Source organism: Lepidochelys kempii, chromosome 1, assembly GCF_965140265.1.
Source record: "Lepidochelys kempii isolate rLepKem1 chromosome 1, rLepKem1.hap2, whole genome shotgun sequence".
Taxonomy (NCBI): Eukaryota; Metazoa; Chordata; order Testudines; family Cheloniidae; genus Lepidochelys; species Lepidochelys kempii.
Genome location: NC_133256.1, coordinates 64,159,084 through 64,184,833, shown reverse-complemented (window position 1 = coordinate 64,184,833; position 25,750 = coordinate 64,159,084). Strand labels below are relative to the sequence as shown.

The 25,750-nt window shown below is 41.3% G+C and overlaps 1 long non-coding RNA gene across 1 annotated transcript in view; it reads left to right on the top strand.

The window, feature by feature from the left end:
• Positions 1-25,141, top strand: part of LOC140903466 (uncharacterized) — a 46,977-nt gene extending 21,836 nt beyond the window's left edge. The window contains exons 2-3 of the long non-coding RNA XR_012156255.1: positions 24,840-24,899; positions 25,005-25,141. This is a non-coding gene — a long non-coding RNA (uncharacterized lncRNA). The remainder of the gene's footprint in view (positions 1-24,839; positions 24,900-25,004) is intronic.
• Positions 25,142-25,750: the final 609 nt, after the last annotated feature.

The window sequence follows — 25,750 nt, the reverse complement described above, 5'->3', positions numbered from 1 at the left end:
CCAGATCATATATCCCTAATGAACACAAAGAAAGGTATTAGATGAAAAGCAAGTGTCAAGGCAAGCTGAATTTGAGCTCTGACCTTCCCTTTCATTGCAAAATGCTACTTTCCATTTTGCTAAGCAAATAATTGCTAGAAACAAAAGTTCTGAAACAATATTGGGGGAAGGGGGAACTGATTTTCTGATCCAGAGTTTGCTGGTGTCACTTTGAGTGTGAAATAGTTCAAAATACTACGTGCACCATATATCACATGGTTGGAAATGCATGAAAAAACCCTTAGTGTTATGGAGAAAGCCTCTGGGACCTCGGATGTCAGTTCTAGGAGAGATATTGTTCTCCCTATAAATTCATCTTTCCTAGAACTGACATCCAAGGTCCCAAAGCCTTTTTCCATATCACTAAAGATTTTTTTGTATGCAATTCCAGCAACGTAGTGTATTCCATTTTTTGCAAGAAACACTCAGCCATTCATATTGCAGACAGCCAGACACCTTGCTGACTGCTTGAGAATACTACAGAGCAGTTAACAATGGAGAAACAAAAGACCAATATGTCTGTCTTAGACCTGATTTTCACTGAGCCTTCTAAACACTCACTGTATATTTAGTTTCAGAGTAACAGCCGTGTTAGTCTGTATTCGCAAAAAGAAAAGGAGTACTTGTGGCACCTTAGAGACTAACCAATTTATTTGAGCATGAGCTTTGGATGAGCTATTACCAGCAGGATAGTGAGTTTGTGTGTGTGGTTTTTTGGGAGGGGGGTGAGAGAACCTGGATTTGTGCAGGAAATGGCCCAACTTTATTATCATGCACATTGTGTAAAGAGTTGTCACTTTGGATGGGCTATCACCAGCAGGAGAGTGAATTTGTGTGGGGGGGTGGAGGGTGAGAAAACCTGGATTTGTGCTGGAAATGGCCCACCTGATGATCACTTTAGATACGCTATTACCAGCAGGACAGTGGGGTGGGAGGAGGTATTGTTTCATATTCTCTGTGTATAAATAAAGTCTGCTGCAGTTTCCACGGTATGCATCTGATGAAGTGAGCTGTAGCTCACGAAAGCTCATGCTCAAATAAATTGGTTAGTCTCTAAGGTGCCACAAGTACTCCTTTTCTTTTTGTATATTTAGTGAATTTTAAGTAGTAACTCTCTCCCCTACCCCCGAAAAACAAACAAACAAACAAACCAACCCCTGCTATTTTTGACAAACAAAACTGGTGTGTAAATTGATAGGAAATATTATGTTCTCAAATCTGCATCTGGTGTGCATGTGAAACTCCCATGGAAGTCAGTGGGAGAAGTACATGTATAAAGATTCCCTTCATGAACCATCTGCAGACTGTTAACCTGGGACTTTTGGCACCACAGCACAGATCACTACCCCTTGAGCTGAGAAGGTAACTCCATCAGCTAATAATAATGGTAGACCAGCCACGAAAGCAGATTGTGAATGTGCACTTGCTCGAATGCTACAGATGCTCATCTGAAAGTAGAATTGGCCTACACACACACACACACACACACACTAGTTTATAACTTGTGTTGCTGCATTGTAGAGCTTGACTCAGATGAATTTAGGAGATGCAAAGGTGGTTTTGAGATACCTGTAAGCACTTTCATCTTGATCTTAGGGTTGGCCAAGAAATGGATTTTAACCAGTCAGAGAAGCTTAAAAGCTTGTGATAGCTTGTAATGGACCCAAGAGGCTGTTCAGCCTCTGAAGTTCATCAGCATGGGGTGAGTTCTGGCCTTTGACACAATGTTATAGTGATGAATCCAGGCAGGGCTGACATGGAGACAGCTATATCGGATTTACACTAATTAGAGTTCCTCTACATCAGGGAATTTCTTGACTACCCATTTAGAACAGTTTCAAGGTCTCTTGACACTGCTGTTCAGATGTAACAATACCAGTCTCCAGAGTTTGTAGGGTTCTTGACTGGCCTGTCATACTCTGCTTTTTCTGATTGTTGGCCATCTGCTCCATCCTTCTGGCTGCAAAAGGTCTCCCCTTATTGGTAGCATGGTTTTGCTCCATCACCATCAATGCCTGCACTGGATTGTTTTGGCACTTCTGTGATGGGGTATTCCTGATTACCAAAAATGCTAACAAAAACCAGAAAAAAATAATACCAGTTTCTTGGTATTTTCACAGCTGATTCCACCTTATAAGTATGCTGTGGGTATGCTAGGGAGGAAGTGTGGTGGTCAAAGTCCCAATTTGCATGCAATTTCTTGAATTCTTCAAAGACAAATTGGGATCCATTGTCAGTGAATACAGTGTCTAGAATATCATATCTCAGAAAGTGGGATTTCAGTTTGCTAGCCACTGACTGGCTTCTTGTAATAGGCAGGGTATCAACCTCCCAGAAATCTGAATAGTCCACTGTGATCAAGTACTGCTTTTCCTGGAAGGTAAATAAATCCACTCCCACATTTTCCCATGGTCAGGTGGGCAGCTCAAATGGTAACAGGGTCGCTTTCTGCTTCTGCTTGCAGTTATCACATGACCAGTGGGTGTCACAACCTTCTATCAAGGAGCTGAGCTGGGTTTTCATCCCCAGCCAGAAAGTACATTCTCAAGCCTGTCTAACACAGCTGTCAAAACCAAGGGCAAGGCATGTATTTTTTGCATACCATTCGTATGTAATGAGTCAGGTATAACAGCTCTCTGGCCTCAAAATATAATTCCCTCCTGCACTCTCGGTTCATCTTTCATTGAAAACATTGACCTATTCCTATCCATACTTGTCTTTTATCTTCCAGTCACCCTGCTAATATCAATCTCTTGATTGCCTATTGCTGGATGTTCTTTACTATAGCCTCTTTGATTTACATCTGGGTCCTTGTTGAAACTAGGAGACAGTATAGCATGTTAATGGATTAAATGATCTAATCCCTTTCCCCCATACTGGATATATATGCCCTGTCAGGGTGCCAGCTAACACCAATAGTCATCCTGGACAATGTCTGATCCCTATTTGGTAGCGCTGCAGGTGCATCAACATGTGCTATCTCGCTGGAGCGCCGAGGCAGGGCTCTGCCATGATTGTCTCTAGGGGTTTGTGGTGTGTTTGCACTATTACTGAGTGGCCATAGATGTAATGGTAGAATTTCTCCATTCCAAATACAACAGTCAGATGCTTTTTTTTCTATTTGAGCATCTCCCTTTTCACGCTCTATCAGAACTCTGCTGATTTAAGTTACCGGCAGCTCCTGCAAAATAGCTACACCCAACCCTTTCTCTGATGCATCATCCTGGAGTGTCAGTCACTGTCCAGGCTGTTAGAACTTCAGGACACCCATTATCACTTGTTTCAGTGAGTCAAATGCTTGTTGTTGGGGACCTGCTGTGTCCCATTCAACCTCCTGCCTTGTGAGCTCACATATGGGTTCTGCTGTTGCAGCCAGGGATGGACAGAACTTGTACAGAAAATGCATCATTCCTATGAAACACTGTCTCTCTTTCATATGAGGTGGCATGTCTCTGACTGCCTTGATCTTGTTAGAACATAAGAATGGCCGTGCTGGGTCAGACCAAAGGTCCATCAAGCCCAGTAACCTGTCTTCTGACAGTGACCAATGCCAGGTGCCCAAAGGGAATGAACGGATAGGTTATCATCAAGTGATCCATGCCCTGTCACCCAATCCCAGCTTCTGGCAAACAGAGGCTAGGGACACCATCCTGGCTAACAGCCATTGATGGACCTATCGTCTATGAATCTATCTAGCTCCCTTTTGAACCCCGTTATAGTATTGGCCTTCACAACACCCTCTGGCAAGGAGTTCCAGAGGTTGACAGTACATTGCGTGAAAAAATACTTTCTTGTGTTTGTTTTAAACCTGCTACCTATTACTTTTATTTGGTGGTCCCTTGTTCTTGTATTATGAGAAGGAGTAAATAACACTATCATATTTACTTTCTCCACACCACTCATGATTTTATAGACCACTATCATAAATCCCCTTAGTCACCTCTTTTCCAGATGAAAAGTCCCAGTCTTATTAATCTCTCCTCATACATTAGCCGTTCTATACCCCTAATAATTTTTGTTGCCCTTTTCTGAAGCTTTTCCAATTCCAATATATCTTTTTTGAGATGGGGTGACCCCTTCTGCATGCAGTATTCAAGGTGTGGGCGTACCATGGATTTATAGAGAGGCAATATGATATTTTCTGTCTTATTATCTATCCCTTTCTTGATGATTCCCAATATTCTGTTTGCCTTTTTGACTGCCACTGCACTTTGGGTGAATGATTTCAGAGAACTATCCACAATGACTCCAAGATCTTTTTCTTGAGTGGTAACAGCTAATTTAGACATTGTGTATGTATAGTTAGGATTATGTTTTCCGATGTGCATTATTTTGCATTTATCAACATTAAATTTAATCTGCCATTTTGTTGCCCAGTCACCGGGTTTTGTGAGATCCTTTTGTAGCTCTTTGCAGTCTGCCTGGGACTTAACTATCTTTAGTAATTTTGTATCATCTGCAAATTTTGCCACCTCACTGTTTACCCCTTTTTCCAGATGGTTTATGAATATGTTAAATAGGACTGAGCCCAGTACAGATCCTTGGGGGACTCCACTATTTACCTCTTTCCATTCTGAAAACTGACCATTTATTCCTACCCTTTGTTTCCTATCTTTTAAACAGTTATCAATCCATGAGAGAACCTTCCAGTTGGAATCTGCTTTTAGTCCCTCTGGTTTTTAAGGATGTCCAATGTATGTCACCACACACATTTTTTTTTCTGAGCTCAATTTGATGTTCTTGTCCCTGCATCACTGTCATGGTCTTGTTCAGCTTCTATATCATTGCTCCCTTTACCTACAATGAGGATGCCATCTGCATTTGTTTTCAACCCACACAGTCCTTCCAACACTTCTCTGGAACACTTGTGGTGCTGGGCTTGTGCTCATCAGCATGATCAGTCATCTGTAGCAACCAAATGGTGTTACAATGGTTGTCAGCATACTGGACTCTTTGTCTTGATTTATATAACAAAACCTGTTCCTCACTTCACAGACCATAAAGATTCTGGCTTTGGAAAGTTCTGCCAAGATATCATCCACTGTGGGCAATGGATAGTGACAACTTTCCAATGCCCAGTTCAGTGGCTTTGGGTCTTTGCAGATGTGTAATTTGTCTCATGGCTTCTGTACCACCACCATGCTGCATAACCAAGCTGTACTGACCTCTATTGGTGCTGCTGTTGTTGTCCTCCTGCACTGCCAGGTATGTGTACAGCTTGAACTCTTCCCTCCACTGGGTCCATTGCGAGGCTGTGTTTGTGTCTGCAAAATCCAGGGCTCTGGGGGGGCTTCAGACTGAGTTTCAAGGTTCACTCTGCCAGCGGCAGAGAACTCACAGCTGAGATGCTGCCACAGTGTTACATTAGCAAAGATTGATGCTGAATGCAGGTTTAGTTGCATGAGTAAAACTTAATTAAACCCTTTGGATGGCTCTGTCCATGTGGCTGAGTTACTTCCAGTCTAACTCCCTGATTTTCTGTGTTTTCTTGGTGTTCCTTCAATAACAGTCCCTCTAGGAGACATGGACCTTCTGATGCTACTTTCACTGATCATGATACACTTTGGCTTTTCAATTACTTGTTTTCCTCAAACATGCATACTGGGATTGGAGCTGGAGGTTTGCATCATAGCAGTGCCCACTGGAGTGAGTGGATACTTATGCGAGCATATCAGATGACTCAGGCCTGAAACAAACTTCAGTTTCTCGCTAGCACTCCTGTATGTCACACCTTTGTTACAAGGCCGACCTCAAGCAAGAAGACCAGAGACCAACCACCTCCCTACCTCCCAAAGCTCCCAACATTTTTAACTGATATGAGATTTACAACAAAAGAGCAACACTGGAAAAAGCCATCGGCTTGTGGGGTGGCTCTGTGTGTATTTAGTGTGCACCTAAAGTAGAGCACCATTCAACCTGTTGCTATAGTGGGATCATTCCAAAAACCTTAGTCATTCATGTATATTAAACAAATTAGATCACACAATAGTGTATTTACTTTGAGCAATCACATTGTGGCAGCATAAAGGCAAAATCCCTGCACTGTGAGTGAAATTCACCTCTGTGCCAGAGGACCAGCACAGGACTTGTGCACCTGAGAGCTTAAGTAGAACCTAAGTGATGCACTGCCCTTGCTCTCATCCTCTGTAAAGGGGTGAATTTTACTCTAAATTAATTTGGACATTACAGGTGGTTGATTCTGGAATGAAATAAAGACATATAGAAAAGAGGGAAAATACTATTTGTTTTATCTAGTCAATTCTTCTTCCAGTGCAGGATCTGATTCTGTTTAGATAATAATAAAATCTTTAGAATTTGTTAGAATCGCAGAACATTGTGAAAATCACTCATCACTAAGAGATGAGCAGCACTGCACTGGCTCTTGCAAAGCAGAGATCTCAGAGATGGAAGGCAGCTGTGTGGGCATCCATTAAAGAGTAAAGGAGAAAATTGACAAAAATAACCCATTTCTGTCATTGGTGAATCCTTAGCTGTAGTTTAAGTTTCACCTTTTTCTGTGCACAGCAACGTAGCAAATTAGCTGTAAAAATGAAACACCTTTTCTTTTTTGGTTCAGTTATTGATGTAGGAGAGAAGGTAGGTGGAAAGAATTTGTGGAATGGAATTGTTTTTTCAACATTAAAGGGAGCAAATGGTAGAGAAAAAAGATAAAGAACAAGGAAGAAATAGCTAAGAAAAAAGGGGATTGGAGAGAGAAAGTGAAAAGTATCAGTGCATCTGCCTGCAGAGGGTAAAAGCCAGATGTACAAATTAGAAGGCTAGCAGGTGCACAAGTGAGAGAAGGTGCGTTAAAAGGCGTATGTACCCAAACCAGTGAATAGTAGTAGTCATGGCTTCAGGCGCATCATTTTGCAGGATTTATTAATTACCTGACATCTCAAGTGTATATACTCATCATATTTCAATACCTCTAAGTCATCCCATTTATGATCTATAGTGCTGATGAGTTTGCTGGTGCTTTACTGGGGAAAGAAATACAGCACGTGAAAGAGCAAAAGTAGGCTTTGCAATTTGTAAAGGTTTTTATACCAACAATACATGGTTAGTCCTTTAAAATAATTAACCCAGGCTTTGATTAACCAGCCTATGTGTGTAAAATGATTTTTCAGTCTTTTTGCAGACATTCTAATAACCTCACATCTCAAATATATCTATTTCTAGTACCTGCAAGCGGCACGATTTGTCTGCTGACTACTTCATTTCCTAACATGGAGAGTAGTAAGTTTTTAAAACAGAATAGGAAAAAAATGTATGATGAGAAATAAAGAGGTCATTTCATTTTAAAATATGTAACCCCCTGGTGTTACTTGTTACATATTCTCCTTCTTAATAAAATTGGAGACCACCTTCTGTAAAGCTGAAAGGAGGATCATATGAACAAATACAACCAGGTAAAATGTGACTAGACAGCTGATCTGTTTCCTGAATCCTCTTAGTTTATAAGATTAAAGCATGACAAGCAGAAAAGTACAGAGATCACAGTTACACTGATCAATCTTCATTTTGGATTGTTACTTTGATGTGATCCATCCACGTAAATTCTTTTTAAGAAGCCAGGATATGGCTGGATTTATGGTGATTAAGTGTAATCTAGTATGATTCAATATGTTACAATTTAACTTTCTCGGGTCTCCTGGTTCTGGAACCTTCACACTTAGAAATACTTACTTTCTGGGGCTTAAATTTGTTATTAAAAGGAATGAGTTGTGTAGGGTTTTGGTGGCTTTACATTCATATGGAGCATCAGACAAAGGCCATTATAGATGTACTGCTTCTTGGAGATCCAGAAGTACATACTGCTTCTCGCTTTTCCTGTCCGAGATGAACCCTGTCCCAGATGAACAAACTCCTATTTCCATTTAGCATTTCTGGTGGCTGGCACCCCAATAGGAGTTCTATGGGGTCTCAAACTTATTCCTTCTGAGGGGCCTTGCAAATCCTATGAGCACCTTTGCTGGAGCTTATTGTTCACTGACACATGATCGTTTATTCACAAAAATAGCAGAAGTTTTATGATTTCTCAATAAACACACTTGGCAGAAGTAGGGAGTCTGTTAATGTAATAATGGAAAGTTGAGGGTTACAGTTATCAAAACTCTTTAACTGGGATAGTGTGCCACTCAAACAAGGGTGAGTGGCGTATATGACTGTGTCACACCCAAGGGCCCCCCAGGGGGTCCCCTGGGGGAGGCAGATCAGCAGTCATTATGCATTGTATATTGCTAACGCTGTTGCAAACATTGCACGGCAATTTGGGAAGGGTCAAAGGTGTGAGTGGGGAGTGGAAGATTCTTTTGCAGGCTGCAAGAGGCCAAAGGGGGATGGAGAAAGACAGCAGAGAACAAGTTAACTCAACACTTCGGCTAGCTCAGTCAGAAGATAAGACGCTGGCTCCAGCTCAAGGCCACAGCACATGATCGATGCTCGGCGGCCTGACAAGAAAGACGGGAGGGGAGGGGGTCTAGATTCCAACTCTGACCAGCCGCGAGAAAAGAAGATTCAACTGCATAAACCTGCAGTGTCTGCAAAACCGAGCAAGACAGTGAAGGCCGACAAGGGGGAAAACAACTGATGTAGTGTCCCTAAAGCCAGGGTGTTTTGGGAAAACCAAAGAAGCCGTGAAAGGCCAGCTCGGACCAGTACAAAGAGCAAGGGGGGAAGAAGTCCCAGACCGAGATGCCCCCAAAGGACCCTAAGGTTTAAAACCCTCCTGAGATCTGAAGCAAATTGGAGATTGGCAGCGGACCCTGAATGACCTGTGCGCACAGAACAGAACTCCTGTCCACCCCTCCCCCTCTTCTTACATTACACCCAGGCCCTGCCAGCCTTGGGTAGTGCAGGTGTGAGTATGAAAGTGGGTTAGGGCTTGGGGCACTAACACTTTCTTCCTTCCCATGAGTAACGTGAGGAGCACCCATCACTCTCCACTGTTATTTTATTATTTTATCAATAAAGCTTTAAAACTTAGACTCTTGGTGTGTTCCATCATCTCTTTCTTTAACGATCCTGTGGCCTCAGCCTGATCACCTGACACCTCAGGCAGATTGGTAACAGAAATCTGTCACAGTTTTGGTGGTGAATTGTGGAAGGGGGGAGCCCTGCGGAGCATACCAACTGTTCTGTCCTAGATTTTTCATGTTGACCTGCCTGGCACTGTGCCTTTCATGTTGAGGATTTTGTGAGAAAGGTATGCCCACCCTCAGTTGTAGAAGGGCTGAGAAACAGAGGGGGGTTTAGCATTCCTCTCCCCACCCCGGTCCATGGTGGGCGGCGGGGGCCACAGTTGCAGGTGGGTATATCCCCCATTGTAGAAGGGCTGGGCAAAAGGAGGAGGACTTAGAGATCCTCGCTCCAAGCGAAAGGAAAAATCCTCTGTGCATACACCCTCAACCACAGCATGACTGAGTGGAAGAGGAGAACTTAGAGTTTCTTGCTCTGCCTCTGTGGGGAAAGAGGGGTTTGTATTGGGTGTATGGGCCTGCAGTGGTAGAGGCTGAGTAATACAGAGGGTGGCTTAGCGTTCCTCCCTCTGGCCCAGGAGGGTAACATTGTAAGCCCCAGTGCCGGTGTGGGGAGCGTGACATCTCAAGTGATTAAAAGACCTTAGGGGATTGTGTCAGCATGTTCAGGAAACAGAAGGGTACAGCTGCAGACTCAGGAGTCCTGCAGTCATGGGCAATGGCATCAGTGATGGGTTCAAGGCTGTACACATGGAGTTAGGGAGCGCAGATGTGGAAGTCCAGCTGCCCAGCCCGCTGGTGTCATGGGAGGCTGGTGGACTTGATGGCCGAGCCACTGGGGAGGCAGCAAAGAGGGAAGGGAAGCTGCTGCCTCCTTCTCAGGCGGGTGAAGACCTCTCCCAGCTGGAGAAGGCTCTCACCAAGGTGGGATACAATCTCTAGGGTTTGGTGGCAGAGCTTCAGAAAAGAGTGCAGACGTGGCAGGATTTGTTAAACCTATATGCCGAGTATGAAAAGCAGAAGGGTAAGAACCTAGGGGCAGCTGTGGAATTAATTTGGACTGCAGTGGCCATGTGGTATCAAATGTTGTCAGGACTGAAAGAGGAGTTGGGGAGAAGGGATGAGGCAAGTACCCGACAGCTGGTGGAAATTGAGCAACTGACAGCACAAATTACTAACCAAACAGCAACCGAAGCCTATGTCCAGGACAAGTTGCAGGCCTTGAGACAGGACTTCCAGGCGGAAAAAGCAGAATGTACCTACCTGGAACCACTGGCTAAGCAAGTGGCGGTCCTTCAGGGGCTTGTCAAAGATTTGACCATTCATGCTCAGCATAAGCTGCAACGGCAGTGTGCCCACCATGAAAAGGAAATTGAACAGTTAAAATGTCGGTTGGCCGTACGTTCAGTCCAGGTGGCGAGCCTCACAGGGGATGATCAATTTTGGGTGGAACCTTGTTGCACCCCTACAGCGGCCCTCATTAAGACTGAGGAGAAGTCCAGGGGGTGAAGAAGGAGAAGGTCTTATGTACGGCACTCCCAACTACAAGGAGAGCACCCTGTGGGGTGATTATGCAGAGGAAAAGGACCAGGAGGGGTGGGGGCTAATTAAGGAGCGCACCTTCCTTGCTAAATTGGTAATGGAACAAAGCCTGTGCCCATGGAAAGGGACAGTGCTGCAAGAAAAAAGGGATTGGGCCCAGACAAGAAGGCAGGCAGCAGGTAAAGAAATTGGAAAACAGGTTGGAAGCCCTAAGGGCATAGTGGCAGGAGTAAGGGAAGTAGTAAGTATAGACATGGGAAATTCAGATCCCTGAAATAGTACTTGGAATGGTAAAATCTGAGTTGATGAAGGTGTCATTTTGGGAAATAAGCAAGTGATTTAAGGAAAGAGAGTAAGAAGTTAACTCTGCAGATGCTGGAGGGAATTAAGCAGTTAAATGTTGTAACAGCATTTAAAAGGATAGGTGTTATTGAAAGAAAATTCTTGGTTTCTTTGCAGCCATTCTGAAGGAAAAATGGGCCCTTTTCCAAAGGAATGTCTGTAAATAATCCAGGCAAAGAGACTATATAATTGAAATCATTTGATTATGGACAATATAATCAAATTTGCAAAAAGAATATAAGGGGGTTCCATTGGAACTTAGCTGTATATAAATTACATTCACTTTATACATTTGGTGCAGTTATGTAAAAACAGAGCAGTGTATATTGTAGAAGGGGTAAAAGAAATGGAAACATACTATGCTACTTAAATAAAATCCTATTAGGGCTCCAAAGGGAGCCACAATAGGTTGTGTTTTCTTTTTCAGATTTCTGTATGTTTTAAAAGCAGGAGTTGAAAGTGAACAGTAATCAGAACTCTGGTGAAAGTTGATTGTGTCCCTTGTAAAAAAGAATTGCTGAGCTGCTAATGGCTTTGAATCCAAAAGTAAGCCAGAAAGCGTCTGTGTTAATGTAAATTACCTAACTGATAAAGGTAGACACCACTGAAATCTGGCCTGCCTATAGAACAAACACAGGAAAATATGGGGGTAATTCCTCTGCTTGCCTGCAACCAGCAAGGGTATTTGTAAAAAAAAGGAATATTTTAAGCAATAATCTGCCAACCCCAAAGGGGTAGAAATATTTTTTTCTTGTCTTTCAAAACAACAGGAAAAACTGATGCCAGCTGAAAAGCAACCAGAATACCATTAATCCACTGTGACAATAGAAATTGTGTTTTGTGTTCTATGTATGTTTTGTCTTGTGTTGTTTGTCTTGTTGCTAGCACTGTTGTGTATCAAAAGTTGTAGGAAAACCTCCTCAGGTAGCAGACACCATATTAGGAGAAATTAGTTTTGGAGCAGGGATTATAAATACTGTAGACCTGGAGGTGATTAAGAATAAATTAAGCTCTCTGTCCCAGCTACAGGACAGCCTAATACAGAAACAAATGGAAATAAAAAAAAAACATACTGCTATAGCTATGGGATGTACTGAAATGCAGATAATTGTTTTGTTCAATTTGGAACACAAAATGTTTTGCATAATATCAGGAAACACTATGGTATTGATACACTTGCTAAAGCAAAGAAAAAGATCACCGTTTGATAGTTATAAATATGAATGGATGCCGTATGTTTCTAGCATAGTAAGGAGAGACCTTTTAATTGGGGAAATTGTTGTTAAAAACGCACACCAACAAGCTCTGGAAGCAAGGATATGGAAAGTTAGCCCACTCCTCATATGGCACATGGAATCGTTCTGGCTACCCCAGAGCTCGAGCCAGTGGGCTGGGGAGGGAGGGAAACTATTGGACACCAAGGGTTGTACCAAGTGGACTCCTCAAAAGTGGGTGTGCTTGTCCTTGCCTGTTGCTCCAGAGCCCTGTAGTAAAGACATTTCATTAGAATCCTGTATTTGGGATGAATTGGATAATGAGACCAAAGTACTGTATAATGTGCACTGTGTATGTTTTAATTCCTGGGGAAAAGTGTTTTGGGGAGGATGGAAGCATTAGCAACCCACTAGTAGACATATGTAAATGTAATGTACGTACTGTGTTTACCAATAATCACATTTACTATTTGCCACAACCAAAAAATCTCAGCTTTGCCCAGTTGAGGGAGGAGCTATGTGACACCCATGAAGCTGTAGAGACTGCTTTAGATAAGAAAAGGGCCAAGCGTAAGGGGATCATCATTAAAGACATCCAGGGATGGCAAATTGAAGATATGGTAATGTTGCAAATGCGGGGGAAGGCGGCCCACACTCTGGACACCGAGTGAGTGGGTCCGTATTCCATTGTGAATCACATCTCCCTGGTAGTGTACCAGCTTCAGCTACCAGACAAACTAAAATGGGCACATGCCAATCAGCTCAAAACATATGCCTTCCCCTAGGTTTCTGGTCATGGCGTCATGGGCCTCGGTTGTGGACCAGCCACCTGCCTGGACCATCCGGGTTTTCAGCTGTCCATGAGATTATCTGGGCTATTCCTCCACTGCACCCCCAAGCCCAGAATTGTCATCTGGTTACTGTGACAAAATGACTTTGGTGATAGAAACAGGTATATCCAATAAGTGTGCTTGTGTGAGAGAATTCTGAAATACCCTTGGTATTATGGTACAATTAATCAGTGGTAGAGCAGTCCCCCAAACCACAAGGCTAATATCTTGCACACTAATAGTTAACCAAACAGGACTAGTGTACTACCGCCTTCACAGGTGGTTCATGACATCAAAAAAGGCCCAGTTCAATATATCTAGGGTTCCTCTTAACAAATAATAAAACCAGTTTGAGCCGTCACCCAGGAACCTGGGAAAACTAAACACACATTCCCTGAATGCACTTAACAGGCAGAACATCCCCACTTGCAAGTACTCTGAGACTGTGTACAAACAGAGACATCTTTATTAGGGGAAGGGAACCACAGTCATAAACTGGGAAAAAAACAACAGTTGAATAGAGAGTAAAATACCCTCCTCCTTCCAGTAACTTTGGCAGTAGTCTGTCTAACTTCCTTCCTGGTAGTGAGAATGTTCCATGGTAAAAGTCTTTCAGCTGCACAATTTCACCCTTCCACCAACTCTGTTCATGATTTGGATGAGTGAGTAGCAGCAGTCCAAGTGTCTCCATGCAGCTCTGTCCCTGGTCCCAAGGGAGCCTTGGAGGTACCACCAACCAACCAAGCTTAGTGGCTTTGTTTTACTAAGGTACTGGGTAGGTGAGCCTCACCAGAGTCATTCAGATCTGCAGCTCTCCGCACCATTGCTCATCACAAAGTCTTAGTTTGTGCTTCTCTCAAAGTCCACAGGAGGGGAGCTGTCATAAATATAAAGGGAAGGGTAAACACCTTAAAATCCCTCCTGGCCAGAGGAAAAACCCTTTCACCTGTAAAGGGTTAAGAAGCTAGGATAGCCTCGCTGGCATCTGACCACAATGACCAATGAGGAGACAAGATACTTTCAAAGCTGGAGGGGGGGAGAAACAAAGGGTTTGGGTCTGTCTGTGTGATGCTTTTGCCAGGAACAGAAAAGGAATGGAGTCTTAGAACTTAGTAAGTAATCTAGCTAGATATGCGTTAGATTCTGTTTTGTTTAAATGGGTGAGAGAATAAGCTGTGCTGAATGGAATGGATATTCCTGTTTTTGTGTCTTTTTGTAATTTAAGGTTTTGCCTAGAGGGATTCTCTATGTTTTGAATCTGATTACCCTGTAAGGTATTTACCATCCTGATTTTACAGAGGTGATTCTTTTACTTTTTCTTCTATTAAAATTCTTCTTTTAAGAACCTGATTGTTTTTTTCATTGTTCTTAAGATCCAAGGGTTTGGGTCATGTTCACCTATGCAAATTGGTGAAGATTTTTATCAAGCCTTCCCCAGGAAAGGGGGTGTAGGGTTTGGGGAGGATTTTTGGGGGAAAGACATTTCCAAGCAGGTTCTTTCCCTTTTATATGTCTGTTAGATGCTTGGTGGTGGCAGAAATAAAGTCCAAGGGCAAAAGGTAAAATAGTTTGTACCTTGGGGAAGTTTTAACCTAAGCAGGTAAAAATAAGCTTAGGGTTTTTTTCATGCAGGTCCCCACATCTGTACCCTAGAGTTCAGAGTGGGGAAGGAACCTTGACAGGAGCCAAGAGCATTTAGATTTCAGAGTGGCAGCTGTGTTAGTCTGTATCAGCAAATGAGAAGTCCTTGTGGCACCGTAGAGACTAAAAATTTTATTTGGGCATAAGCTAAAAGAACATTTAGGATCCTTAGAACATAAAAATGGCCAAACTGGGTCAGACCAAGGCTCTGTCTAATCTAGTGTCCTGTCTTCCAACAGTGGCCAATGTCAGGTGCCCCAGAGGGAATGAACAGAACAGGTAGTCACCGAGTGATCCATCCCCTGTTGCCCATTCCCAGATTCTGGTAACAGAGGCTAGGGACACCATCCCTGCCCATCCTGGCTAATAGCTATCGATAGATCTATCATCTGTGAATTTATTTAGTTCTTTTTGAATGCTGTTATAGTTTTGGTTTTCACAACATCCTCTGGCAAGCAGTTCCACAGGTTGACTCTGCGTTGTGTGAAGAAATACTTCCTTTAGTTTGTTTTAAACCTGCTGCCTACTAATTTCCTTTGCTGACCCCTAGTTCTTGTATTATGAGAAGGAGGAAATAATACTTACTTTCTCCACACCAGTCATGATTTTATAGAGCTCTGTCATCTCCCCCTGAGTCATCTCTTTTCCAAGCTGAAAAGTCCCAGTCTTATTAATCTCTCCTCATGTGGAAGCCATTCCATACCCTTGCATGAGCATTTCCTCCAATAAGCCCAATATGCCAGAAAATCCAAGTCCATTTATAGTTATGGTGAATCCCCCCACCACCACCCCCAATTGTCACCAGAGGAAGCCTATGCATATGAAGCTCTCTGTGGCAGTGCTTTTCCCTGTTCATCAATAGAGTAAAGAGCTCTTTGACCTCTGGAGCTTCTGGCTATTGGCTTACACACACATATCTATTGAAGGGAGTGACTGACAGTGACTATAAAGAGAGAAATTATAAAGATCTGTCATTGTCAGAGTTAATAAGATTACACAGAGAAAGGTACATGAATGCACCCTTTGCAAGGTGTACTGCATATGTACACCTCATTAATGACCATGGTGAACAGTTTGAGAATTATTACATGATTAATAGAAAATGGTAAATTTCAATTCATGCTGTTGCCAAACATATGAAATAGTATGTGTGGTTGTATATGACTCCCTGGCTGGAGGCTTGACACTCAGGCAACTAAATGAGCCAGTCAAGGATCTGGCTGTTGTGTTCACAAAAAACACTACACATTTCTGTGCAAATGAAATTTCAAGAGAAACTGGAATGTTAAATCTGCTAACCAGAAAATAAATCTGGTCTTTGTATCTCTCCCTCTCCCTCTGTCAGGAAGAAACCTAAATATTTTAAAGGCTTGGATGCATGTACATACTCTGATATAATACTCTTTAATGTCCAAAACATTGAAAATCATCTACAATTCCTTCGACCTGCTTAGCTCCTGACCCCACTCTCCCTCTTCTTAATGTGCTCCCTTCTCCTACTTGCCTTCTCAGTCCCAATTGCACCATGCATGTTTATGCAGTTCATCCAATAAGGAACAGAAACAATACTATGTAACGTAGGAAACCAGTCACACAGACTGAATCATTTAGCAAACACTCCATAGCAAAGCATTTTCTTAGATATGAATAACCAATAATTTTGTAAATCCTCTCTGTAGACACTGTGAAAATAGAAAAGCTAAGTTATTTGGCTAAATAATTTGTTATGAACAGTTTGACCTATTGTAGTAAGGTCTGCTTGAATAGGTAAGGATTTGTATGGACAGATTCTTAAGTTCAGCCTCAATATAGCAAACCACAGAACAAACAAAATAATGGGGAAATATTTGCAGATTTGGAGTTTGGACTGAACTCTATCATTACAAAATCCTTCCCTCCATAGTGACCTTATGACAGACTCCCACATCACTCCAACCTGGGGCTGTTTCCTTAAATTCAAGGAAGTGGAACAATGGCCCAATCTCCCTTTTCCTGGATTTTCTGGTGGGCTGCAGGCTTGTTTTATCCTCTGGTATTTTGAGGGTCTGCCAGACAAGTCACTGATAGTCTGTGCCCCCCATTAGAGCAGAGAACAGCAAAGATCCACTCTCTGAAGCAGCTGAAAGCTCTCAGAGATGTAGAGAAGAAATGTACCCAGACAGGTCCTATAAATGGCAATTTGGGAAATCCCAGAATTCAGGATTGGCTCAGAAGGAGAACACCAAATGCAACTTCCCTAGAAAAACAAGTCAAAATTGTTGATCCTTCTGAGCATATGAGAAGGCTCATCTAATCATTCAAAAAGTTAACTAGAAGAAATATCATGTGACTTCAGCTATTCAAATTCCACCGTAGAACCTATCCTAGTTTGAAACCGAAATGCACCATAAAAAAGCTGCCTCAAAATTCCCATGAGCACTCAGATAGTGCTGAAATGTAATGCCAATCTTTGGGGGGAAAACACTGAAAATAAACATTTTATCCAAAGCACTGGAGGTCAGATCCTGGCTCCATCAAAATCACTAGCAAAATTCCCATTAGTTTCACTGGAGCCAGGACTTTCCCCTGGGACTTTGGAAGGCGGGTGAATTTAAATATTGACAAATTGTAAGGGAATTTAATTTTTACTGAATATTTTACACAGCTCTCCTGTAGACCATTGGATACTTTTAATACCCACATTGACTACAGTACCCACTTGACATTTTTTCCCCAAAATTTTAAAGGGTAAAAATAGAACTGGTCAAAAAATTGAAAAAAAAATCCTGTTACAATTAGTATGGTTTCTGTGTCTTGGGGTTTGAAATAAACACATGCATTGTTTTATGATTTTCTTTGAAAAAAAATCAAAATTTCAAAAGTTTGGATTTTTTTGGCATTTTCCCCTTTCCTCTTTTTTTCCTCCGAGTGCAATAAGATGAATGAGATATTCGTGAGGTTTTTCTGTTATTGTTTTTTGTTTTGTTCTCACTCATTTTTCATTTTGCAATTCTGTAGTTTTTCAAAACTTCTCCAACCTTGGAAAAGTTGGAGAATGGCAGAGATAGCATTTCATTTTTGCTTTTTCCAAATTTTGAATTTTTTTGGTTGTAACCAAAATCTAGAATTCTGAAACAAAACAAAAAGAAACCACCCAAAAGTTTTTGCACTTTAGTGTTTAGGCTTGAATAAAACATTTTTTTTTTGTTTTAAAACAAAGGTTTGTATGTAAAATTTTGATCAGCTATAAGTAAAAATCCCATGTGGTAGAGACTGGCCAGTGTAAGCCTGGTTCTGATCCAAGAGGGTATGATAGCTGAACCACTCAGTAACAGCAACCCTAATAATTAAATTTAACATCTCTGTGGGAAAAAATACCAAAGAAGTCCACCATAGTAGCATTTAACTTCAAAAAGGGTTTCTGCACAAAAATGAGGAAGCTAGTTAAAAAGACATTAAAAGGAAGAGACACAAGGGTGAAATGCCTGCAAACTGCATGGACACTATTTAAAAACACTCTAATACAGGTTCAATCTCAATGTATAATCCAAATTTAAAACAGAGCACTACCTCCCCCACATGCTACCATGGATAAACAGCAGAGTAAAAGAGGTGGTTAGAGGTTAAAAGGCCTCCTTTAAAAATTGGAAGTCAAATGTTACCAAGGAAAATAGAATGGAGCATAAAGTATGGCAAGTCAAGTGTAGAAATATAATAAGGCAGTCCAAGAAAGACTTTGAGGAGTAGCTAGTTAAAAACAAACAAAACAAAAAAACCCTCACCCCCACCTTTTTAAAGTACATCAGAAGAAGGAAGACTGACAAATAGTCGGTATGGTCTACTGAGGTGCTAAAGGAGCACTCAAGGAAAACAAGGTCATTGTGGAGAAGCTAAATAAATTCTTTATTTTGGTCTTCACTGCACAGGATATTGGGGAGATTCCCACACCTGAGACATTCTTTTTAGGTGACAGATCTGAGAAACTGTCCCAGCTTGAGGTATCAATAGATGAGGTTTTGGAAGAAATTGATACATTTAAAAATAATAAGTCATGAGACCAGATGGTATTCATCCAAAATTTAGGAAGGAAATTACAGAACTAATAACAGTGGTATGTAACCTGTCACTTTAATCAGCCTCTGTACCAGGTGATTGGAGGATAACTAATGCGATGCCAATTTTTAAAAAAAGACTACGGAGGTGATCATAGCAATTTCAGACCAGTTAGCCTAACATCAGTACCAGGCAAATTGGCTGAAACTATAATAGAGAACAGAATTATCAGACACATAGATAAACATGATGTGTTAGGGAAGAGTCAATACAGCTTTTCTAAAGGGAAATCATGCCTCACCAATCTATTAGAATTCCTTGAGGATGTCAACAAGCATATGGACAAGGGTGATCCAGTGGATATGTATTTGGATTTTCAGAAAGCCTTTGACACATTCTCTGAAGTCTCTTAAGCCAATTAAAGAGCCATGGGATAAGAGGAAATGTCTTTTAATGGATCAGTAACTGGTTAAAAGATAGAAAACAAAGGGTAGGAATAAGTGGTCAGTTTTCCTAGTGGATAGAGAGGTAAATATCAGGATTCCCCAAGGATCTGTACTATGATCAATGTTGTTCAACATGTTAATAAATTATCTGGAAAAAAGGGAGAACAGTGAATTAGCAAAAATTGCAGATGGTACAAAATGACTAAAGATACTAAAGTCAGAAGCTGACTGTGAAGATTTACAGAAGGATCTCACTAAACTGAATAATTGGGCAGCAAAATGGCAGATGAAATTCATTGTTGATAATCGCAAAGTAATGCACGTTGGAAAAAATAATCCCAACTCTATACACAAAATTATGGTGCCTAAATTATTTCTATATTATAATCATAGTGTATAGTTCTCTGCAGATACTTACTCAACATACAGCAGCAGTCAAATAAACTAACAAAATATTAGGAGCCATTAGGATACGAATAGATAATAAAACAGAAAATACCATAGAGCCACTATATAAATCTACTCCAACGCCTTGTATACTGTGTTCAGTTCTGGTTTCCCCATTTCAAAAAAAAAAAGATATATAAGAATTGGAAAGGGTAAACAGAAAGGTAACAAAAATGAGTGGGAGTGTGGAACAGCTTCCACATGAGGAAAGATTAAAAATCTGAAACTGTTCAGCTCAGAAAAGAGATGATTAAAAAAGGATAAGATAGAGGTCTATAAAATCATGAATGGTATGGAGTAAGTGAATAGGAAAGCATTATTTACCTCTTCACATAATTCAAGAGGTAGGGGTCACCCGATGAAATTAATAGGCATCAGGTTTTAAACAAACAAAAGGAAGTACTTCTTCACACAATGCAGAGTCAACCTGTGAAACTTGTTTCCATGGGATGTTGTGAAGGCCAAAAGTATAACTGGGTTCAAAAAAGAATTAGGTAAATTCATGGAGAATAGGTCCATGAATTGCTATTAGCCAAAGTGGTTAGGGACACAATCCCATGCTTCTGGTGTCTCTAAAAATTCAACCATTAGAATCTGGGACTTGCAGAGACGAAGGAAGAAGGGGACATGCATCAGGGCCCTAACTATGCCCTGGGTGATCGCTACTTCCCACCCCAACACAGATGTAATGAGGTTGAGTAGTGCCCATGTAAGACAAAAGAAAACTACTAATTATTCCTCCAAAAAGGTTTTTAATTACTTCCGGCTATAAAAGCAACACAGACAAAACAAGAAAAGAAAGATTAAAGACCAGCACTGAATAAGGATTAATATAAATGGCAAGTTTCAGAGTAACAGCCGTGTTAGTCTGTATTCGCAAAAAGAAAAGGAGTACTTGTGGCACCTTAGAGACTAACCAATTTATTTGAGCATAAGCTTTCGTGAGCTACAGCTCACTTCATCCGATGTAGCTCACGAAAGCTTATGCTCAAATAAATTGGTTAGTCTCTAAGGTGCCACAAGTACTCCTTTTCTTTTTATAAATGGCAAGTTATACTGAAGACAAGCACAAGTACATGTAAAGTTATTCATCAACTACCTGCTACTATTTTTAACACTATAGTATCAATACAAACTTCAGATCAATTCAGCTCGAGCAACCAGACTTCTTTACTCCATAATCTTACCCTGTATTCGTCTGAAAATACGTTATCCTTCAGTCGGCCATTTTCCACACTGGCCAGGTACAGACAGGCAAGAAGTGCACATCCCTTCGGTTCAGGGGGTGTGAGTCAGGTTTTCTGATCAAAGAGGGGTCCCATTATGATCAAACACACACACCTTAGTCCTGTGCCTTCGTACTTTTTATCTTTTCTATCGGCCATGTTTTAAAACAGACCAACCAATCAGGGTGGGCCAAATTCTTAGGGTGGTTAGGGTGGTTACTTTGATATTATAAACTATGCATGGATGCATAGTTTATCTTCATGTAGCCAATTATCTCAAATGTGGTTGCTTTAATATTATAAGCTATGCACGGGTGCATAGTTTATCTTCATACATATGAGCCAGCCTAAAGTGTTATCTAGTTGTAGCGCATCCTGACCACAAGTTTCAGTTTAATTCTGCAAAGCTTGCTTTCTGAAGCTTCCGGAAGTTTGAGGCCTAACATTGACAATACCTTTGTACATTTTAATCTTGACAATACTTTTGTTCATATTAATCACAGGACTGTATGACACAGGATGGATCACTTTAATTTCCCTGTCTGTTCATTTCATCTGAAACACCTGGCACTGGCCACTGTCAGAAGACAAGAAACTGGGCTAGATGGAGCATTGGTTTGACCTAGTATGGTCATTTTTATGCAAAGGTTTGTACACTATTGCACAGGAGAAACATGGTCCTATTTGTTGTGCATGTATGCATACCATGGATGAGGAGACTTGCCCACTAGGACTCAGACAGTCAACTAACTTCACACAGGAAGTGAAATAGCCAGTTATAATTAACAGCTTGTATTCACTACCAAACCCTGGTAAATTGGAACTGGTAACTTAAAGCTGAAGACTTTATATCCCATTACCAATCCCGTGTGACATCCTTTTTTTCAGTCACTCATCAAGGACAAGGAAGTGTGGAAATAATTGTAGAATGCCAAGTTCAATTTCACGTTTTCCTTAAAGTTACTTTTGTAACTTAGGAAGAGCAAAGATTGAAAATGTTAAGACTATAGAAAATTTATTTTTGTGCAGAAGTTGAAAAGAATAATCTGTCAAAGTGACCTACTGTGGTGCTTAATAGAAAGTAGAACATAGTGCTCTTTGATGAGATTTCAGGAAGAGGATGGAAGTGGATGGTGAGAGGGCACATTAGCAGCTTAGAAGAAACAGCTTTGGAAACAAATGTGACAATAACAGTTTTAATGAAAAGAAAAAAGGCTAGCAAATTAGGGTTATATTTTATTCAAAGTCTTTGAAGTCCCTAAATTAAATATTTGCACACTTAATAGCAAATACAATAGTTGCAATTTCAAAAGAAGTTTCAACTAGGGAGCAAAGGAATTTGGCCTGCAAAACTTGGAGCCTGACAGGAGCAGAGTGTGAAATGTACCCATGATGGAATTTTCCAAGGGGTACATCTAGGCATTAATTATTTGGGATTCAAATAATTTGCACTAGAAATTTGGGACATAGCTGCCTTAGCAAGGTGAACAGCCAACACCAGCTCCTCTGCAATGCCTTATTTTACATACAGCAGCCAGCGACAAACTGGCAGGAGCAAAGGGCACAGTCGCAACAACCCAGCTCACACTGAGAGGAGGCCCACAGACTCTGTGATTGGTACGCAAGTTGACTGTATCCCTAGAATAGGGTATAGGGTGTAGCTTTCTGAGAAACCTGGTGAGGTGGAGAGTCACACATGCATAAAGCACGAGTAACTGCCATTTCTGTAGCGGTTACTGTCACTATTGTCTGGAGGTTTTTGCCCGGAGGTCCTGACAACAGCTTCTGTCAGAGAGCCAGCTGTGAAAACCATAGCATTTGAAATCTGTGTGCATATAGCAGATTCTGAGTGCAATTGGCAGGAAAGGTTAGTCATTGTTATTCTGTAATATCATTACTAAAGCATCACTAACAGCAAGACATGGGAGAGTTTTATCACATGGCCCCATTCCTATCTGTCCCGGTTGCTATAGACTGCACTCTTTTTTTCCACATGGCAGCATCTTTCCAGAATAAGATAGTCTATGGGAACTGGAACAGGTTCCATTGTTATCAGTACCAGGGTCACTTGTAATCTTAAACATTTCCATCATAGATCCGTTGCCACAGTACCCAGGACTAAATAATAGGTTTTATTTGCTCAGGTTTTCTCTAGTAGAATTGCTTTTGGATCAAGCTGTTGTTTGGGGAGTTGGTTCTGAATAGGTGGAAGGGCACAATTCTTCTATTTTCATCTGATATCCTATTGAGGAAGGTCTTCCTATATAGACATTACTCAGGTATCTCATCACCCCTTACCAAATTTTCTACTGCTTTAGAAAGAATGTATTATTCTATTATTTATTAGTGGAGCTCCCAGTCAGAGATCAATACTCTCTGACTATTTCTGTTTATTTTCTTTTCAAAATTTAAAAGTTGTTCCAGGCACTGAAGACAAATATAACAACAACAACAACAACAACAAAGCCAGCCCCAGCACCAAAAAGCCTAGGCCCTGGTCCTTCAATTGCTCCATTATGGTTGGGAACTTGTGTCTGTCTGGAACCCCACTGAGGTCAGTGGAGTTCTCAGGCATAACAAGTGGTAGGATTGGGGCCTTAGCTTATGGCAAGACACAACAGGTGAATACTAAAAAACAAGGAGATGGGGGAGAGCAAGACAACAGTGAAACAACTGTGTTTGGTATGGTCCGCAGCACTCACAACACACCAACTGCCCATTAACTCCCTCTGATATTCTCTTGAAGGGGATAATGATTATGCATGGTCCTGTTGCATAATCACAGAATATCAAATTTGGAAGGCACCTCAGGAGGTCACCTAGTCCAACCCCCTGCTCAAAGCAGGACCAATCCCCAATTTTTGCCCCAGTTCCCTAAATGCCCCCCCCCCAAGGATTGGGCCTGGGTTTAGCAGGCCAATGCTCAAACCACTGAGCTATCCCTCCCTCCCATAATACATTTCTATATTTCTTTTGGGCTCGATCCCACTGTCTTTGCTCAGATTTTCAGTGATAAGTATGCTTGCATATCTATATCTATATTTAAAGCCACAACCTTCAGGCCTGAGATTAGCAACAATTTCTTTTCACAGACATAGTTATTAGGAGATACAATAACCTAATATCAATCAACAGCTAAAAATTTCTTATGAAAAGTGAAATGAGGGTCTTTTTTTGGGGAGGGGGGAAGGGCGGGGAAGGGAGATTCTTATTTTGATGATCTGTGTAATGAAAGAAACTCTCTAAAAAAACAATTGCAAACCTGTTTATTTCCTTTTCAAAATGTAAATTGTCAATACATAAACATTTTTATAGCCTTGCCACAAAGGGAGAACAAACATAAAACCAGAGTAGAACATTGGAAAAGGTACTGTGTAGGAAGTCTTATTCGAAAATCTACAGCAAGACATGGGAGAATTTTATAACATAGATCAGCTCCTATCTGCCCAGGTGCTACTGACTGCACTCATATTTCTTCTTGGTAGTATCCTTCCAGAATGAGGCAGCCTATGGGAACTGAAACAGGTTTTTATACTGTGTCCAAAAAACCGGGCAAGTAATAATTCGCACTCATGCAATGGCGAGAATCTTTTCAGAAAGCAACACTTTTTAATGTGCTTTTTTCCCCCTTTAACTGATTAATGAGCTAAGATATGTCCCATTTCCTTCCCCTTCCCTTTGTCTGTCTGATCTGTAGCCTGTAAGCTCTTCAGAGAAGGGGATGTGCTTTATATGTGTTTGTACAGAACCTAGGGTAAAGGGGACCCCGTCTGATTAGGAGTTTGTGTGCTATGGTAATATCAATAATGACTGAGTAAATGAATAATGAAAAGAAGCAAATAGGTAGGGATTGGGATGGTCTTCAGAGACTAATGGAACAAAACAAACAGGCTATTCTTATCCCTATAGTTCTCCCCTGTCTCCCTCCCCACACCAAAAAAAAAAAAAAGGCCAGCAGAGGTACAAATGGAGAGAAATATGCTCTCTAAATCATGTAACAGAGAAGCGGCATTTCCCAGATCAAAATTTCTCACTTCATTCCTATTATGAATTGTGTTTTGCATTTGTGATCTCTCTTCTGTTTGCTTTTCTTCACAAGGGCACCAGGTATTTGAAACGTGTACGGAAGCCAAAAAAACGCAGCCTGTGCCTCACGCAAGTAAGTCAGTGCCTCCCTGCCATGGCAATTTCTTTCACCAAGCTTTGTCTAACACTGCCCTTCTGCCTTTCTGATCTTGTGACACACATTTGTTCTCCTCCCCAGGCACCGGTATCCATCCTCTGGAGTGTAACTAGCCAGACTCTCCACCTCTCCTGATATCATGGAATGTTGCCTGGCTAAACTATCCAATGTAATGTTCCTTTGTCACCTTTTAAGCACCTGCCAAGAACTGGGTATGAGTAACTGTGAAGGTACCCCCTATAAGGCTTTATGGAATTATGCGTTTGCATATATATTTCCATATTTCCATAACTGCCATAACTGGAACATGTTGTATGCTACATATGCCATGTAACATATCTATGTAAAGGTTATGATCTATTGAATCTATTAATCCTATTTGCATGCATGTATCAGTTTTGTATTCAAAGTTATGAATATTGGCTGTGTACTGGCTTGATTTTTAAGTAGCCTTTGTAAAGCATTGGGTCAGCTTCTTGAGAAAGGAATGTGCAAAGTAAGTGCCCAATCAAGAAGCATTTAACAAACAGTGGATGTTGGAAGGCTCCAATCCACATAAGAAGTCTTCCTGGAGACATTCAAGATACCATGTGGGTAATGGCTGCTACCTGTAAGTTCTGAGTCATGTATGGACAGGTGACTTGCCCATGTGACTCCAAAACTCCATCTTGTAGCTGGACTTTGCATAGGAGAGAGGAGGGGGTCTCCACCCACAAGAGAAAGTCTATTTAAGCCCATGGGAGACCCCTCCATTTTGTCTTCAGCTGGCTAAAGTGATAGCCTCTCCACCCCCAAGGATACTTGAAAGAAACTGGAACAAAGGACAG